Source organism: Protopterus annectens, chromosome 15.part0 (genome assembly GCF_019279795.1).
Source record: "Protopterus annectens isolate FY-2018-M chromosome 15.part0, PAN1.0, whole genome shotgun sequence".
NCBI lineage: Eukaryota > Metazoa > Chordata > Ceratodontiformes > Protopteridae > Protopterus > Protopterus annectens.
In genome coordinates, this window is record NC_056749.1 from 31828039 (window position 1) to 31834125 (window position 6087).

At 43.5% G+C, this 6087-nt stretch overlaps 1 non-coding gene across 1 annotated transcript; it reads left to right on the forward strand.

Annotated features, from left to right (window-relative positions):
• The first annotated feature begins 2750 nt into the window (after window positions 1–2750).
• LOC122790214 lies at window positions 2751–2915 on the forward strand. Its single transcript, XR_006362967.1, has one exon. It is a non-coding gene; the product is annotated as a U1 spliceosomal RNA (small nuclear RNA).
• Window positions 2916–6087: the final 3172 nt, after the last annotated feature.

Genomic DNA, 6087 nt, shown 5'->3' on the forward strand with positions numbered 1-6087 from the left:
TGCATTCCCTGACTTTATTTTCCATAGTGCTGTTCTTACTTTTTCTGTGTGGACTCCTCTTCTTTCATCATAGGCTGTATCTGAGACAGTACAGCTTCTGTGGGGTTTCTTTTTTTTGAAGTTGGTGGAAGTACTCCTTCCATCTGCCTTCGATGTCCTGTGGACCGGTGAACAGGTTGTTGCTAACATTACCTATGAAGGATGACTGATGACTATCTTCTTTATCTTTCTGTTTTTGTCTTGCAACCTGATAGTTTCTCTTTTCCATCTGTTGAGTCACTTTCTAGAAACTGGTAGAGCTCTTCTAATGCTTTGTTCTTTGCTATGGACTAAAACAAAATGCCAAGAAATGCATAATAGTATCCTTCGGGGAGTCATCCATCCCTGTTAACTATCATATTGACAACACACCCCCTAAGAGTTGACCCACTATTCAGGGACTTGGGAACACACACAGACAGTAATCTAGCCTTTGACCATCATGTGTCTACAGTAGTGAGGAAATCATTCTATGTTGCGGAACTCATAAACAAAAGTATGGCATCTAGATCTAAGGAAGTCCTTGTTCCACTGTATTCAGCATTCATCAGCCCTATCATTGAGTACAATGTCCCATTTGGTAGGTACCTAACAAGGCATATCCAATAACTGGAACATACACAGAGGTTCCTCACTAAAAGAATTCAAGGCATAAGTAATATGTCTTATGCAGACTGCCTCAATGCCCTATGCCTGTATTCTGTCTCCTACAGGCTGTTGAGGGAAGATCTATGCCTGGGGCTGGGATAGGCTGTGGAACCCACTCTGATGGACCTCCTGTTAATATGCAAAACAAACAGCACCAAAATTACCTATTCTAAAGAGTTAAACATTGCCTATGATATAAATAGGACTTGCTGGAAAGACAGGTATGTGACCTAGAGACTACCCCTTGTCTGGAACAGGCTTCCCATCCATGTGAATCAGAGTTCTTTCCTAACCCAATTCAAGTGTAACTTGGACAATTGGATGGGGAAAAATTCATTCCTCGTTTGGTGCCTGTGTCTCTAATGGACACAGGCAACCTGTAAATGGTTCATCTCCCAGGCTGTGCTTATAAATGTTTCATTTTCCAAACTCCTGCTTACAGTTATCAAGGGTACCAGAACTTGTCAGAGATTTGGGATGCACGGCTAAGCTTAAAAAGGCCCTTGTCATTGTTAGCCTAGTAAACACCTACGAACCTAGATGTCTAGAATGGCCTACCCTTCTTTATTCCTGTTGCCCCACCCATGTAGACCCAGGCAGTCTTAATATCCTGTTCTGTCTTTATCTATTAGGTCATGCAACTGCTGCCTGAATGCACTATTTTCCTGACCATCCCAAGCCTGCTATGGGGAATAGACTTAGGTTATGAATACTGCCCTAGCTTTACATTAGAGTCTGATTGCCATGAGCCTGTCACTAATTTTGATGACATCTCTTAATGTCTTCTGAAGTTGTCTCTCACCTCAATTCCCACACCATTTCTAGTCTGTCCTACCCTGAGTAGTAAACCCTTGATCCCTAACCATGTGGCTTTGCTGCACTGCCCTTCTATCTTGTCTTCTAGAAACAGAGGATGTCCGGCCTCCTCATTACCATCTTGTCATCTACTTCCAAGCTGCTTCCTGTCGGTGAACCTATACAGAATGTAGCAATCCTTGGTTCATGTTTGTCAACTTTCACTCAACAGAGCTATCCCAGGTAAACAAACCTGGCAACTGGACACCAGCTGTCCAGTAGCGTATTGACCCAGTCCTGTTGGGCTGTGTGGTGGGCACAAAGAAGCACATAGACCCCACCCACCATTAGCATGGGTCCCTGGCATAGGTTGGCATAATGTTGGCATAATGCTTGAGGTATCCTCCTCCCATGCACAAGGTACAGAGTTTGATCCTGACATCTGGTTAATGCCTTTGTAGATTTTGCATGTTCTCCCTGTGTCTCTGCAGATTTCTTCACACCTCCCAAAGTCATGTTGGGTGTTTCCACCTCAATCTTACCCAAGAATGGAGTTGTGGGCAGCAACAGCACAGACTCCAGCTTATGCCTATTGAAGGATCTGCTTTATAGACTAACCACTTTGGGCATAAATTCTGGTGCACACTATCCTCTAGATAGGAAAATACAGATTACAAACTGCACACCATGTCAGGGATAGCCATTCAATATGAAAATTGTTATTATAGATGAATAGGTGATTTAGCCATCTTGACTAATATTGCAAAAAATGGGCATGAGTATTTGCCAATGATAAGTGGGTTGACGAACCAGCCTACTCCCTCTTAACATCAGTCTATTGTTCCCCAATATCTCATGGAAATGGGTTGTGTCATAAACTCCTGCATGGTGTTGGCCCTGTCCTCTGTGGTATGTGGACACTACATATGCTCCACACGCCATAGCATAGGGCATCAAAGAACTGATGCAGTATCCTTGAGGTAGATGCTCTGAATATGCCCACCATATACCCTGATGATGGTGAAAGATTCCTCTAGGTAGTATTCTCACAACCACACACACCTTGATTTGCACAGGGTTAGGTTGTCTATGCATAGCATGGGCTTGAAAATGAGGGTACTACATCTTGTCCAACTCATGCATGGTCACATTACCCACATTGTGGTGGTTCACTATTTCAGTGTTATGGAGGCAGGAAAAGTAGGTGAGAATGGATGGCAAAACACCAGTGAGAGCCACCATGACCACTAGTGAGTACCTCTTATCACATACTTACCTGGTGGGGGAATATCATGATCAAGAAGGTGGTTTCCCCCAGGGAGAGGTTCTTCCATTGCACGCTTTGGTTGGGTTGACCCTGTGATCTCCCCAAATGTGGGAAACTCAAGTACATAATTTATGGTGGTGGGGGACTGCATTTGCACAGTTCCCTGATGAGTCATAGCTAGTTATAGATCCTCCTCCATGGATCATGATGAGCATGAGACCTACTTGACCAAACTGGAGTCAATCTAAATATTGCAAAACACTCTGGTCATGGGGGATTTCAATTATCCCACCATCAACTGGGAAACCTTCTGTAGCCCTAAATCACTAGGGCAACAGTTCCTTGAGTTTGTTAACTCAAATGTCCTGGAACAAATTGTTCAAACCCCGGCAAGAGGAACAAACATACCAGATCTGGTCCTCACTAACTTGACAAACAGATGAACCATCACAACTATTGGACCCTCATTAGTTAAATCGGACCACTTTGAACTGACACTAACACCAGAACTCACAAAGGATGAAGTCAGACTAAACAAACCTCACCAGGGCAAATTATGCCCTCCTAGAGAAAGGTATAAATGCATTCCAGGTCCCACCCCCAGCTGGAAGTAGTAGCTATACCAAAGCTTACACTAAAGCCCTGTACAATCCCTTGTATAAGTGTACAGACTCAGCTGTTCCAGAGAGAATCAATGCCAGAGCCCCAAGTAAAGACAAGCTGTCCTGGTGGACATCCAGCATCAACAAACTTTACAACAAATGCAAAAAGTTCCTGTCTAGGAAAACTAAGATGAGGCCCCAAAAATAGAAAAGCACCCTCCTCAGCCTCAACAGGCAAATAAGACAACATGTCATATCCTCTAAGGATAACTTTGAGAAAAACTTAGCAATCATAGCTAAGGATAACCATAAGGCCTTTTACAGCTACATACGCAGCCTTAAATGTAGGACCCAAACATGTGCCAAACTAATCACTAATGGTATCAGACACACATTGATCCCACAGAGACAGCAGACCTGCTGATGGACAGATTTGGTGAAAATTTCACCCCCTTATCCTCTCCAAAATTGTCACAAACCTTGCCCCCAACTTCCCCATCCTACATATCTGAAAAGCAGGTCATTAAAGCCTTCTCTAAGGCAAGTAACAGAACCTCTATGGGACTGGGTGGCATCTCAGGCTGTCTTCTAAACAAACTAAAACATGAAGTAGCGTTATCATTAAGTACCCTATTCAGTCACAGTCTAACCACAGGCTATGTTCCTACAAAATGGATAACAGCAACAGTTATTCCCCTTGGCAAAGGTGGCTTAGCAACAGACCCAGGGAATTATAGACCCATGAGTATGACCAGCCTCATCCATAAGGCCATGGAATGTATCATCGTGGACCTCATAAATAAAGACATAGGTGACCTCCAAACCCTGGATCCAACCCAATTCGGCTTCATCAAGGGAAGATCCTACCTGTTATACCTGGTGGATTCCTTTGAAAATGTGAACAGGGCCATTCACAAAGGTGAATCTGTGCACACAGAATACCTCAACTTGGCCAAGACCTTCGACACAATCCCACACTCAGGCATTACCAGCAAACTTTGCAAACTGAATGTATATGCCTTTGTTGTAAGATGTGTTGACAGCCAGCTCACAAACTGGTCACACAATATCAAAGTGGGTGACTCCACATCAACCAGCAGACCTGTCACTAGTGGGGTGCCACAAGGGTCAGTTGTGGGCCCCATACTGTTTGGTATATACTTCTCAGAAGTTCAGGCCAAAACTAAGAGGCTGTGGCTGACTAAGTTTGTGGATGACTGCAAACTGGGTGCAGTTATTGAATCCCTCAAATGATATTAGTATACTTAGGAGAGTCTTACACAGGCCAGCAACTGGTGTCTTAGTCATGATCTCAAACTAAATGCAAAGAAATGCATCATCATTCCCTTTGGTAAAAACAATGTCCCTTCACACTATCACATTAACATTAACAACAATACCCTATGTACCTACAGATTGGTAAGGTATCTGGGATCACAAGTAGAGTGCGACCTTAACTTTGACCACCATGTGTCTACTGTAGTAGGGAAGGTCTACTGCATAGCACACTTGATTAGCAAAAGCATTGCTTCTAGAGCAAAGGAGATTATAACTCCTCTATACTCATCACTAATCAGGCCCATAATTGAGTATAATGCCCCTTTTGGCATGTACTTAACAAAGCACCTGCAGCAATTGGAGAGACCTCAGAGATTCTAACAAAGCAGATCAAGGGACTCCAGCACATGCCTTACACAGACTGACTAAAGTTCCTGTCACTGTACTCAGTATCATATAGACTTCTTAGGGGAGACTTATGCTTGACCTACAGAGCAATCTCCGACCCAAACCTTCTGAAATTGCTGCACATCTGTAAATCAAATGGAACTAGAGCTACCTGTTTCAGGGACCTAAATATGGCCTGTGACTTGAATAGGAAATGCTGGAGGGGCAGATTTGTCTCCTAGCGACTGCCATGTCTTTGGAATAGGCTGCCAATTCATGTGAAGCAGAGCACCTCTATGACACTGTTCAAAAGGAACCTGGACGAGTGGATGGGTGCACTGTAAATTCATATCGGGGATAGTACACACAACCCTCCTGGACATGGGCAGTCATTACTAAATACAGTCCTAGGTATGGACTAGGGTATCTATGGTATTACATTGGAATGAAATGGCTAGACTTGAAATGACCTCCAGGTCGATAGCATACTAACCTCCTATGATCCATTTACAGATTTGCTAATTCCCCACACATATCATTCCATGGTTCATCTCCTATTACTTCAGAATTACACTGCGGTCATTAACATAGGAGCTAGCACCTCCAGTCATGGTATAAATATATGTCTCTGAACTGTTCTGCCATATTGTTTACCATCACTTGCATCTGCGGGATCTCTTATTTTCATAATGTCTTTATACCACCATTAGTACAGTTTGCAGGCCACTAGATTTTTCGGCCTTCCTCTAACATGCTTAGGGCAAACTTCTCAACCGTCCTGAATTACTCATTTTTTACCGAGTTTTTCGGGTCCCTATAATGGGGTGCCATGATTCCCGAGTGGCACCCCATTATTTCCGATTTTTTAATCTATTTTTTTTGATTACGTTATACAGCTGACGTCATCACATGCGCGATGACGTCAGCTCCGTCAGCCTGTTGGAATTAAGCCGCGCATCTGTTTGAATAACAGAACACAGGATTTCTAAGCCGCGCTTGAACGCAGGAGGATTTCTGTACTTTGTAAGCCTTGGACTGGTTGGGTTAATGAATTAACTGCAGAGCTGGTGG